Genomic DNA, 15,535 nt, shown 5'->3' on the forward strand with positions numbered 1-15,535 from the left:
CCGGCTGATCCGGTAGAGAAAACTGGAAAGAAAAGCATGTTGAAACCGGAGTTCAGATGGCTCTTAGATATTGTCTCCAAATCTCTTTAGGGAAAATGAGGTAATTTCGATAATTGTCTCCAAGTTGAAGTTCGAAATGATGGCCGGAATAGTCCGGTGCGACAAAATAGATTGGGGCAGCGTGCTCTTCGAGTAGTTATACGAAGTTGTCGCCAGAGCAAAAGAGTGGGTTCAGGCATATGCCATGCAAATTGGAAATTTGTTGACACATATACAGATTTCTATCGGAGAAGTTACAGATCTATTCCTCTCCAAAATCATGAATTCCGAAAATATCAGGGCTCGGTCTGAGAAGCCTCTGAAGGAGAAAGCACCAGCTGAAAATGATCTGAAAGATAAAACATCAAAAGACGAAGGTCCTAAAGAAGCTGCACCGAAGGGTGAGGCCAAACAAACTGCAGTAAAAGAGAAAAAGTCGAGACTCAAAAGTGCGGCTAGGAGAACGAGAAAGCCTACTGTGAAGAAAACGGCTAGCAAGTCTCACGAATCCGAGAGAACTCCATCTCCCGGGCCATCTCCTCGTCCATCCGATCCGGCTCAGCTCCAGCCATCCGGTTCGGTAATGGGAGCAACTTCAATCAGCGTGGTGATTCCAATCCTGGTTCATTCCTCTCCGGACAAAGAAAAGAACGAAGCGAAAAAAGTCGTGTCCTCAAAACTGACGGAATCCTCGGCAAGCAAAGCCAAAAAATCTTCTCTCAAAGGGGTATCTGTTCATACGGTTAGTACCCCCAACCCATCTGATAATCCTAATCCTAAAAATTCTCCAATCAAGTAGGCTGAGGAAGTCCACGAGAGGACTTCGGACCAAATAAATAAAATTATCGATGATGTCAATCGGGTCACGGAGACGAGGTGACAAGCAAGCTCAATCAAACCGGTCAGACTAATGATGTCAACCGGACGAATGAAGATGAAAAGGCCAAAGAGAAGACCGACACAGAAAAAGACGAAGAGATGATAGACCCTCCGGTGCAAGGGAGCAACTTCCATGAAGAAAATTCAACCGATCTAGTTCTTGAAGAATTTCCTTTAACCGGTCTTGATCAAAACTCACCCAATAAGGAGCCGGAAAAACAAGAAACAATACCGGAGTCTCAGACTCCGGTCTCTCAACAAGAAGTAGAGGACATGTTTTCACACTTTCTCAAACTGCTGGAAGAGGCGGCCGAAGTAATATCCCGCCCGTATTACAATTGGTGTAGAATGAGAAGTGAAGTCACATTCCGGCACTTGCTTCCCGGGTATATTGAAAATGTGCACCTAACGAATCTGGTGGCAATGGAAGATGAAGTATTTGATCTGGTCAAAACCGATTGTGTTCCAATAGCACTAGCAAGGGGAAAGTTGGTCAACGAAAACGCAAGACTCATAACGCTGACCAGGGCACTAAACGAAACTCGGGGGAATCGACCGAGGTTGAAAAGAAGGTAGTTGAAAATTTTGGAAAAATGATGGAGAATTTGAAAACTGATATCTCACGTCTGGAGGAAGAAACGAACAAACATTTCAACGATTGCTTCCTGAATCCCGAAGATTACTAGAGTAAACCGATTTATGAAGTCGGTGAATCATCCAAACGGACCGGTCACCCTACCTCTCCATCAGGAAAAGGAACCTAAAACGGCCATGTCGGTTCATTCCCAATACCCTGAACAAAGTCAAGAGGTTGATCACCTTTCCGGAAATATTAAGGGCCTCATTGATAATGTTGTCGACATTTCAGTGAACAAGTGGCACGCCGTCACCGAATCTAGAACCGCCACTCTAAACTCTGAACTAATAGAGTCGTTTAAAGCGGCAGTTGAGTCGTCAACCGCTCCACTGTTAGAGATGATGCAAGCCGTGGCGGCTTAGATTGAGGAACTTACAAAAATAAAAGCGGGTACTACTCAAGAGCAGATCCGAGCCGATGCGGAAACAGCCCTTCGAATCCAAACCGAAGAAGAAAAGCAAGAACGACTGAGAAAAGAGCTTGAAGAAAAGGATTTTCGGGTAGCACAGAGTATACAAGAGGAAGAAAAGGCCAAACAGAAACAAACCAAACCGGTTCAAGCTGAGCAAACAACCGGAGTGGTTACAAGGGGTCAGAAAAATAAAAGAAAGAAAATAGCCGAATTGATATCTCGGGTGGAACAAAGTGGTCTTCAAGGTCCTCAACCGGATAACCATACTAACAACCCACTCGCCGATGAAGAAGAAGAGGATGATAATCCTCTAAAACCAAGGAAGAGGAAAGTTACACCGAGTTCATCTGTCCTTTCAACCAGTTAGGGAACATCAACCGTTCCTCCGACTCGACCACCCAGACCGACATACAGCTTCTTCAACTTCAACTGATTCCCTTCCCAAAGACCAAGTCTCGTCACCGGATGGTGCATGGACGCGGATAGAAGGGAAAGAGAATGGAAAGCGGAGGAGGAGGCAAAGCTCAAGGAAAAAGAACATGGGGAACCTTCAAATCCTTGAACACTAGCTCTACTTATTTTCTGAACCTTGCACTAAACGAATTTTCTTTGTTTCAATTATAACTTTATATATATATATAATACTATCTCGGTTTATTAAACTAGTTTTGATACTTTTCAGCTAAAAGCGTCAAAAAGGAGAAATTGATAAACTTTTTTAAAAACCGGCCAAGAACACTTAAAAGATCTTTTGAAATATCTCCCGGCCAACACTTACAAGTTTTGAATATTTATTCTAAATAATTAAAAAGGGAGAAATTATTAGAAAAATTAAGTAAGTTAATTTTTAAAACGGACAAACACCTCTTAAAACGATTCCAAACCGGCCAACACTTACAAGTTTTGAATATTTATTCTAAATAATCAAAAAGGGAGAAATTGTTAGAAAAATTAAGTAAGTTAATTTTAAACCGGACAAAGAACTTAACCAGTCTCAACATTCCTTTAGCAGGTAACCGTACCGGACCGGTTGAGACATTCTATCTCAAAGAAATCCAGACAATCAAAGAAGAACATTCCTACTCTCCCAACCGGATCGGCTAAAATGAAAAGCCAGATGAAGCATTCTTTTTCCGGCTGGCTCAAAAATCGAAGATCTTAAGGCCAACGGGAAAATATTCAAATCGATGAAATCTGTGAAAGATGACGTAATGAATTTCTTGGATAATGAACACAAGAAGGATCCGTGATCCGAGTCAGAAGCATGCAATAAAAACAATGATGATTAATTATCCATGATCATAAGCAATCTTCTGAAACAGGCGGCCGGCTAATGCATGTCTGCCAGATGTCCAAAATAACAAAGCGTGCACGCTATCTAAACCTGACCGGTTCGGCTGACCAATCAATAGAAGAGAGAGAAATATGATCGTTGTCATATTTTCTATATAAAGGAAGCCAAGAACAGTAAAAATAGACAAAGAGCGCAAACATGAATCAACCAAGCTTTACGTATATTCAAGCCCGAAAAACATCCTAAGTTTACATAGCTATTATGTTCTCAAAGTGAAAATTGTTCTAAAAAGAAATTTGTGTATTTTACCAAGTGTAAATGTATTACATCATTGTGTGAGTGGTGTAACCGACGAGCAGTAAATAAGACTCATTCGAATTGTGTAGTGTGTTGTGTAATACTCCAGTTAGTGAATATCTTTCTCACTGTTTGAGAAGAAGGGGTGACGTAGGAGATTCAACTCCGAACATCCATAAAATCTTGTCTCGTGTTCTTCATCTTTACATTCCAGCTTATCTACTTTAACCGAACCGAAACACCTAAAATCTCAACCGAAATAACTAATAACTCCCTTAACCGAAGCGGCTTCCTCCTTACACCGATTTCTCCTAAATACCTTCCAAACCGAATCACATACGTTGCTTCAGATTGAAACGGACATTTCCACACTTGAACTCGGTTCAAGAGTCTATGACAATCTGTGTAGTGTTAAGAGCGGTTCTAGTCCTTAACCGGATTAGTTCTAGTTTGTGTTGTGTTGTAAGCGATTACCGATTAGTCGGACACCGGTTCTCTATCGCCGATCCCGATCCTAATAAATTATTAAATAAATGATAATAAATTTCATGTTTTAAAAGATCAATTGTTTCGGAGTAGAGACTGTTCATTTGGATGGACGTATGAGTCATAATGCCGAGATCATTTTGCACACGTTACCAAGCGCCGAATCTAAAGTGATTTAAAAAAAAAATCCTTTCTTAATTTTTGAAAGAGTAAATTAAGTGGAGACTCTCAAATTGAAAATTGATCTAGGTCTACTATCTTAGAGAAGAACTTATATAAGCAAGTCTCTCCGGAAGTTTATTTATTCGACATTTTTAAAAGTAAATTCGAGCATAACCTACCAATTTTTGTTTCCCATACGAGTCAATTTCTCGACATGGATCATTTTACATGTATACAATAGTATACCAACTATAGACAAAATAATCTCTAGAAACAATTCTTGGTGTTTTTATTTCTCCAAAATAAATTGAAATTGTCATATGTGCCAACATTAACAAATTTTACAAATAGGAGGTGAAATTAAATGACACAATGCTACAATAATAATTAAGAAGTCACATTTCTACCATATTTATAAATTAATGAAACCTACCAATCCTAACTTCAAACCATCACGAGTTTTAATACATTTCATGTCGCAAATTAGCACAACCAACAAACAATCCGCTAACAATGAATATAATGTTGGAGGTTCAGCGATTGTATTTGAACTAATAATAAATAAAACATATAATTAAAAGATGCATGTTTTTTTATAGGTGAGATTAAAGGACACACAAACTATTTGAAATAAAATTTTAATTTCTTTAATTAAAAAGAGCACTTTTATCAATTTTGGGGAAAAAAAATGAATTATGAATTTGTTGGAAAAGTAACAATCTAGTGAGACAAATGTCTTTTCTATTTTCTTTATATATCTTGGAGTATTTTTACTATCGGTGAAATTGTTGTTTGTGTTTATGAGATTTATGTATTTGTATGATGATAAACCTCTATTATGTGAGAATATTGTGTATCCAATTATTATTGATATAATGAATATTTAAAGCGGACTACAAGTATAAGTCTCATTTCTGTTATTGTCTAAAAAGTTTTTATGTAAAATTTGTGTGTTTTATTACTCGCTTTGACTTGATACGATTGGTTGATTTTGATAGATATTAAATGTAACAAAAAAATTGGAAAATCATATTCTGTATTATTAATATAGGTAACTATTTATTATGTATTTTTACATTTATTTATTAATGATTTAAAAATTCATTAAAAATATATTAGAGTAAAATAATCAGTATTTTAAAAAAAAAAATATGGAGAAGAAATAAATCGAAAAAACATAATATATAAATCTATCATTTATTAAAATTTATTTTATTAAGAATTAGACTACTAAAACAATACTAATATTATTTATAAAAGCTTGTGAAAACTACATTTTTTTTTGTATGATGAACTTATTGTTAATGCATTCTCAATTTGAAATATTATTTATTATAATTATTTTTAGTAAATATTATGATATTGAGTATTGAATCTTTTGTTCTTAATTTTTCAAGTTCATTCTTGATAGGTGATCTCATCAAAATTAAGATCACATTGGATGAGATGAGAAAGAAAAGGTTGTGAAGTGGTTAGCTAAGAAGAGAGATTAATAGAGAATAATATTACATCTTTGTTCAAATTCTCAATCTTTGACTCAATAGAATGAATAATGTTCAATAAAATTAAGAATCTACTTTTTAAAGTATTCATATGATGGATAATCTTTCTCATTTTCTGTTTAATAGATGAAGAAAATTGATAGGCAAAAAAATAAGCATCATTGTATTTTTTTTTTCTCAATTCTCAAGACATACAGAATATATACAAAAAAAAAACCATATTAGCCAGACTACTTTCCTATTAACAGAATCGATTAAGAATTAAATATACATACCAAAAAAGCTTGCATAAGATCATTTGGAAACAATTATTGGAATTTCTATTTATCACAAATAAATTAAAACTCTCCCATGTGCCAACATTATAAAACACCAACAGTTTCAAAAAGTTTAAATTTAAAACTCTGGTACAAGTTTGTTCAATTGTATCACACCTTTATCAATCAATAATTTTCACAAATGAAAAGTGAAATTAATGGTACTATATTTAAAACATAATGAACCCTATAAATCAAACATTCAAACTACCACAAAGTATTTAATATATTTCATATCAAAAATTAATATAACTTGCGTGCAATCTATTAAAAATTATGGTGATGGAGTTTCGATGCTTCAAATGATCTTTATCAATTTTAGCGGAAAGTGGATTGTCAATTATCATTTTGTCGAGTATTTAAAACTTGTTTGATGTTGATTTTTTGAATTTTTATTCGGGTTTCCCAATATTTTTATTATAAATTTTCTATAAACCCGTGACTTTTGAGTTTCTTAAGCTGACTCTTACGACTAGGCTACTTATAACTTTTGTGTACCAGTAATATGAAAAATAATTACTTTTTTTAGATAAAATATTAGTTTTAAGTATTGTTTTGATATATTATTTAATACTACATGAAAACAATATTAAATATTTTAAATATAAATCTGTACATTAAAAGAAAAAATATTGAATTGAAATAATTTAGTAAATTTTAAGAATATAAGTAATTAATTTGATTTTGTATATTTTGTAAAATAATTAACATAAAAAATAAGCAATAAGAATATAATAAAGTGATATTATATATATATTTATATATATATAGTTAGTTTAAATAGTTAGATGATAATTTTTTAGGAATATATTTATATTATATTGTGTAAAATATATATATATATATATATATATATATATATATATATATATTTTAATTAAGGAGAACAATCTTGACATCCCACAAGCATGCCCCTTCTTCAACTTAAAACGCTTCAAAACGAAATCGATATTATGACTTTTGAGTTTTTTAAGTTGACTCTTACCACTAGGCTTCTTATAACTTTTGTGTACCAGTAATAAGAATAATAATTACGTTTTATTAGATAAAATATTAGTTTTAAGTATTGTTTTGAAATATTATTTAATACTACATGAAAACAATAATAAAAAATAATCAATAAGAATATAATAAAATGATATTATATATATTGAATTAAAAGAAAACTAGCATGACACCCCACAGCCAAGATTCCATAGACATAACCCCCGTTTAAACTCAAAGTCTTTCAAATGTAATCGAACCCGTGACTTTTTGGTCTTTTAAGACGACTCTTACCACCTGAACTACCTTGGTAGGTTAAATTGATTATATATATGAATTCGTTGAAGATGTTAATGTCCGTGATGGTCTATATTGAAACAAAGGGTTTTGGTGTGTATCGCCTCTATTACCGTGTCTCACTGCTGTACATCAGCACCGCCTTATTCTCCATTCCCCAATTATTATTTTCTTGTAATCTTCTAAAATGTGTAATTTATATGACATTTTTTATCTCCTTTTATTCTAAAATGTGTAATTTATAATATTACAAATAAATTTTAAAATAAATCACATATATTATATATATTCAATTTGATATATGTAAAAATAATCACTACAATTATTCGTTTAATGAATTTTGGCACGATAATACTAAATTGTTTTCAAATGATAAAATTATAAAAAATTGTAATATGTTATAAATTAAAATTATTGTAAAGAAATAAATTTAAAGCTCATATATAATATGAAAAAAAATTATATTATATATTTAATTGTGTTTATTATCGAATTAGAGAAAAAAAATGGTAAATAGGGAAATTTGGATTGAAAATTACATATCAAATTAGAAATTGTATCAAGAAAATTCCGAAATTTGTGACAAAATGTAAAGAAAGTAACTAATTATGTATATTATGTATATTTTAACTATAGATAAAATAATGAAAAAATAATTGAAAAAATGAAAGTAAAAATATTTTATCATTTGAAATTACACTTTGTTTCTTAAGTTTAGCCATACAAATCTTTCTAATGACACACAAGGAAAATAATTGATGTTTGTGATAGTGTTATAAATGATAAGGATATTGATAAATTTAAATGACTATTTTTATAAAAAATAATAAGAAGTTGATAAAGCCAAAAACAATTTATTAACCAGACAAATCTGAAAAATATTAATTTTATAATTTTTTTGATTGACCTAAGTTGGATGAATTATTATAATCAATTTGTACTATGCCAAGACAAGACCTGAAAATTTAACCTAATAAAGAATAAAGTTTAAACATAGACCAAATATATTTTGAAAAAATAAAAAATAAACATATTAATGATTCAAAATTTTAAAAATATTCAGTAATATTAATACTGGTAAAATATTTTTAAATGTAATTATCATCAAACAACATCTAAGATAGTAGCTATAAAGATATTTTCTTCTTGAGTATTTAATTCGTTAATGCTTAATTGTGTAATCTCATTCTTTTATATGATCCCAACTCATATTAACTCTTTCATTAGAATGAACATCTATCAATATGTAAATGTTTAATCTAATTAAAATATATCAATATAAACTAAATAAATTATGAAATAATAAACAATAAACATATTGATAATTAAAAATATTAAAGATAAATTATTATCAATAATTTGAAAATTATTTAAAATGTAATTATTATTAAACCAGGACTATTTGAAATATGTAAGTTATCTTAGTCAGACCTAATAGCATTTTCTCATATATAAAGTTCTCAAACTTACTTTTATAAGATACTTTATATATAAAAAATGTATATATTCACACAATCTCAAATAAAAGTGTTAATAGGGGTAAGCAAATGGGTAAAACCAATCCGTTTTGTCCGATCCGTATTAAATCCAAACTAAGTTTATCCAATCCGTAATTCAAACCATTTTACTAATTAATACGGATCGGATACAGATTGGATTGAAAATGGTTAGATAATCCAAACTAAAAAATATTTATATATATCAGCTAACAATATTTTTATTTATTTTTTATTTTTTTAATTTCGAATTTTTTATTATTATTAAATTTGAATATGAATAATAAAATAAAAATAATAAAAAATTAAAATTAAAATTAAAAATAAAAATAAATATCGTTGTCAAGTGATGATATGTAAAATATATTATATTGAGATGAAATTTAATTTAAACAAAACAATTAAAAAATATATTTTATTTAGATAGTTATGATAATTTGGATAATCCTAATCCAATCCGATTTAATTCAATCCGAACTTAATCCGATCCGATCTCAGTCCAATCTGAAATATCCCATTCGAATTAGTATTTAGGATTAGGATTCGGATTGGATTGGATTTCGGATTAACCACCCAATACTCACCCCTAAGTATTATAGTAGGAATAATAATAAATTTTGTAAGATAAAATTTTTGATTTTAGTATTGTTTTAAAATATTTTATAATATTACTTGAAAATAATATTAAGTATTTTTAAGTATGTAATTTTAATAATTTAAACAAAAAATAATTAAATTAAAATAATTTAATAAATTTAAAGAATATATGTAATTAGTGTGATATTTTATATTTTTGAAAAAAACAATTAAAAAGAAAATTATCTATAATAAAAAATATATATTTATATATATATCAGTAAAAAAAATTATTTTTTATTACAAATTAGCTTTAGAGTAATTTTGTGATATATTTTTTGGTCTAATTATTTTTTTTTCTCGTTCGTCATCTATTCTACTGAAACAGTTTTCGACTTCTCAAAATTTTATCTAAATCAATTGAGATTCAGGTTAAGATTCTAATATCATTTTAAAAAATTGCTAAAGAAGTTAATGTTAGTGATGGTATATATAAAAATTAAGGGTTTTGAATGAGACAACGAATTAAGTATGTAGCCCAGAAACACATTTAACTAGGCGCATAACTTGCCGCCTGAAGGGCTCGATCCAAGGAAATTAGGGTTAGTATCCACCTTTAATTGCCGCTAGGCTAGAAATTATGATTTTTTTCAAATTTTATCTGGAAGTGCTTTAAGTTTAAGAGTGGGACCATGGTTGTGGTGTTTCATGTTATTTCTCCTTTTATTACCAAAAATAAATAAATTAAGGGTTTTGGTGATGTGCCGCCTCTATAACTGTATCCCACCATTGTATAGCACACCGCCTCCTTCAACCTTTCCCAAACTATTATTCTCTATGAATGCTTGTAATATTCTAAAAAGTGTAATTTATATGATATTTTTGTATCTCTTTTATTATCAAGTTTGTGTTTTTAGACTTTGTTAATTTTTTAATCTTAAGATTTATCATGGTTCTTACTCATCCTTATCTGAAACTAGGTAAACCAAATTTTCCCTGAACATATTTATTTTAAGTATTTCTAAACTAACCAATAAAGTTGTAAAAGTATTTTTCTTTTGACGTAGAAGATTGAACAATGTCATTGTAATACCAATTATGAAATAAAATAAAATTAATTAAATTTGTTTTTCAATAGATATTAGACCTAAATTAAATTTATGATATTACAAATAAAATTTTACAAAAAAATATATATATATATATATATATATATATATATATATATATATATATTATGTACTCAATTTGATGTAGGTTTAAAATTATTACTACAATTATGTGATTCATTAATTTGGGAACAATTATACCAAATTATCTTGAAATGGTAAAATTATTTTATAATGGTAATATATTGAAAATTTAAATTATTATAAAGAAATAAATTTAAAACTTTTATAAAATATGGAAAAAATAGTGATAATATATATTAATTGTTTTTATTATTAAATGAGAGAAAAAATTTTAAACAAGCAAATTTGGATTGAAAATCAAATATCAAATTATTTATAATTGATAATTGTACCAATTAAATTCTGAAATTTGTAATAAAATGTAAAAAGAGTAACTCATTAGGTATATTTTTAAGTAGTACTAAAATTAATCCATTAACAAATAATGAGAAAAATGAAGTAATAATATTTTATCATTTGAAATCACACATTAAGGTTATATACTTTGTTTTTTAGGTTTAGCCATTCAAATAATTCTAATGAGATAAAGGACAATGGTTGATATTTTTGATATTTTTCTAAATTATAGGGATATTAATAAATTGAAATTACTTTTTTGTGAAAAAGAATAAGAAATAAAAAAAAATTTAAGCTTATTAGTTTTTTATTGACCTGCTAGTAGTAAAATTATTTTTTTCGTTGTTAAATTCGAAAAAAATCATTAAGTTTATAAATTTTTAATTGACCTAAATTGGAAGAATAATAATAATCAATTTGCGTCGTATCTTCTGCACAAATGAGTCGAGCCGTACAAGAACAAAGAAGAAAAGTCTCTAGCACGAATTGGTGAGACTTGGTCAAATGTTAATATCTAGTTGACAATATCTACTTATGTATCTACACATCTAAATGAAAATACAACCAGAATAATATTTTTAATCAAATATTGAGATTTACATCTATGTACCGAAGAATAACAAAATTTTTAAAATAATTAATAGTATTAAATATTAAAGGTATTATCAATCTATTATTAAATGTAAGGTAAAAATTATATTTGTTATTAGTGTTGGGGTGTATACCACTTGTGAATTAATATATTCGGAAAATGATAATTAAATTCTTGAAAGAGTTATTAATTACATAATGCATCAATTGCTAACCATATGTATAATCTTGTGGAAACAAATAATTTTGTTTTATGATGAACTTATTGTTAGTATTCTCATTCTCAAACATCATTTACTATATTAGTTTTTAGAAAGAAAAAAAACTTATCATGATAGAAAATATAGAATTGAATCTTTTTGTGCTTAATGGTGTAAGAACATTTTTAGCAATGAAATTTTAACATATTGACAAAATATTCTAAAATGTAATTATCATCAAACAACAACCATCTAAGATGGTAGCTATAAATATATTCTCTTCATGAGTATTAAATTATTTGATGCTTAAGTGCAATCTCATAATTTTAGATATACTATTTTATATTCACTCTTTTATAAGAATGAACATCTATCAACATGAAAATGTTTAATCTAATTTTAAAAAATCAATATAAACTAAATAAATTATGAAAGAATAAACAATAAACATATTGATAATTTAAAATGACAATGAAAATTTAACAACAATAAGATTAAAAATTGTTTGATATGTAATTATCATTAAACCAGAACCACCAAATAAGTATGTTATCTTAGTCTTAGACTTAATAGCATTTTAGCATATCTATTGTTCTCAAATCAAATAAACCGTTCTAAATGAATCGAAAGCGTTAAAAATAAATTGAATATAATATCAAATGATCAAATCGTTTTCATTATGTTTTTCTTTTTATCAATCCAATCACAATTGTTCGGTTGGTCGATTCAATTCCATTGGAAACGCTCAAATCATCCAATTGTTTAAATAAGACTAGAACGAAAATTGAACCTTAAAACAACATTAATAAGTAATGTATTATAAATATAAGTTACAACACATATTTAAAATAAAAAATAAAAGAACACTGTGAATGTTGTAATGACTTATTTGTAAACTATTAAAAATATTAACTTTATTAATAGTAGTAGACAAATTTAATCTCAATGGTTGATTGACCCTTAGTGTGAGTTTTAGTTTTAAAAAAATTTAGTACAATGTAGTTATGTTTTAAATAACACATTTTTTAATTTAGTTAATCTTATAATTATAACATATTTATATAAATATAATATAACCTAAATAAATGTTCTTTTACAAATTATACTAGTGAAATTAATAAATGACATTATAGATATATATTATATATATGGTTTATAAATTGTGTTATCGGACCTTATTCATAATCATATTTGTTCATATAAATCACAATAACTACTTTGATTATTAATTTATATAATATATTAATTTATTTCATAAATCATAACAATCTTCTAACTGTTTAAACTGGATCGATCAATTGAAATAACATGGGTTATGGGGTTGCTGAAATTATCGACAAGAACAACAACAAAAGTTGATATGGTCATTCTGAAGAAAAATGCATATTTAAAAGTTATGGTGTGTCTTGTAGATAATGTCATTATCAAGGTCTCTAAAGAGGAGACTAATACATATGGACATCATAAAGTATGAAAGTCAAAGTTGAGATTTATTGAATATACTTGAATATTTGGGTTAATAAAGAAGTTGTTAAAATTTTTTTGAGAAAACTCTAGATATAGAATAAAGAGACGATAAAACTTATGGGTCATCTAATATTGACGAATGCATTTAGGCTATATCACATTGACTAATACAATCGGGTCATCTCTAGCATTGTGTAATGCATATGGACCATCTTACATTGACTAATGCATATGTGTCATCTAGAATTGACTAATATATCTAAGTTATCTCTAGCATTGACTAAAACATTCGATCCATATTTGACATTATCCAATGAATCTAGGCCATCCGACATTGACTAATTCATATAGGCCATCCAATATTAACTAATGCATTTTGGCCATATATGACATTGAGTAATGCATTTTCATTGACTAATGTATATAGGTAATCTGACATTGACTAATGCAACTAGGTCATCTCTAGTATTGAGTAATGCATATAGTTCATCTTGCATTGACTAATGTATCTAGGAATCTAGGATTCACTAATACATTTTGGCCATCTCTAGCATTGACTAATGCAATTGGGTCATCTCGGACATTGACGAATAAATTTTTACAATCCGACATTCACTAATTAATATGGGCCATCCATAATTGACGTATGTATCTAAGCCGTCTGACATTGATGCATTTGGGCTATTCGACATCGACGAGTTCATTTGGGTCATCCGAAATTGACAAGTACGTTTGGGTCATCTATTATTGACGAGTGCATCTAGGCCATCCAATATCAACGATTGCATCTAGGCCATTTGACTTTCACGAGTTCATCTGGTCCATCTAACAACGACGAATGAATTTGGGCCATCCAAAATTGACGAATACATCTAGGCCATCTGACATTGACAAATACATATGTTAAGTTATCTTAGAGAAACACTAGATCAGAGAAGAGACATAATATATAGGCATTGATTAATACATTTGGGATATTTGAAAGAATTCAAGTCGAAATGGTTATTTGTTGAGTTATCTTGAATTGGTGATGCAAGAAAATAAAATATTAAACAAAAGGAAATTATATATTTTTGGTGTATAATCTTGATTTAAGAAAATAAGATTAATACAAAAATAAAATTTATTCTACACAGAATAAAATTTATAAAATTTCGTAGATTATTTTTGTCTTATTTTAAAATTTTCAATAATACGATATAAAATTTTAAACATACAAAATTTATATTTAAATTGGAGATTAATGATAGGGGGTGCGAAAATTTTGTAGCGAATGGGGCGACGAATGATATGTCATTGCCCATGTCACCTTAAAATTAGGACGAGTATCAATTTCTTTCTTTAATTTTAAATTGTACATATGAGCTAAAAACATTTAATAATTTCGATCTCATTAACATTTTATTATTTATAAAAATTATTTAATAATTTCACTATCTTTAATTTTTTATTATAAAATTATTATAAATATTTACTTTATTTAAAATTAAATTATTATGAGATAATTAAACTACATATTAACAAATAAATAGAACTCTAATTACTAATATTCAACCTACATAAAAAGAAAATGATATAGAAAGTTCAAATATTTGGGACTAGTTGAATTGAATTTTTTAATAAATCTTATAAGAAAATGAAAAAAAGTAGAAAAGACTTTTAAAGAGAGATAAGATAGAGAACTTTTAAAAAGAAAAATAATAGTTTAGTAAAATATATATATATATATATATATATATTTAATTTTTATTATATATATATTTATAATTTAATATATATTTTAAAAAGATATATTTATATATTTTATTAATTTTATTTATTCATTCTCCTTATTATTACTCATTTAAAACATATTTATTTAAATATTTTATTAATTTGATTTATTCATACTCCTTATTATTACTCATTTGATTTAAGTGGTCTATAAATTTGTTTTCACACTAAAAAATTGTGTTTTATTATTCGCTTTGACTTTTGATTATGTGGTTGATTTGAAGAGAAATTTAAATATGACACTAAATTTTAAAATCATATTATTAATTTAGATTATTTACATGTATTAATTATTGATTTAAATATTCAAAAAGTTATATTAGATTTAAATACTTAATTATTTAAAAATTATTATGAGAAAAATTTAACATAACAATATATACCATTTAATAAAATTTATTTATTAAGAATTAAACAACTAATAGAATAATATTATAAGTTTAAATAGGTGATAATTTGTTTAGGCATATTATATATATATATATATATATATATATATATATATATATATATATATATAATTAATTGAAAATTTTATATATATTTAATATTTTGTATATATAACTTTTGTGTACTAGTTGTAAGAATAATAATTAT

The sequence above is a fragment of the Impatiens glandulifera genome, chromosome 3, assembly GCF_907164915.1.
Source record: "Impatiens glandulifera chromosome 3, dImpGla2.1, whole genome shotgun sequence".
In the NCBI taxonomy this organism is placed as follows: Eukaryota; Viridiplantae; Streptophyta; class Magnoliopsida; order Ericales; family Balsaminaceae; genus Impatiens; species Impatiens glandulifera.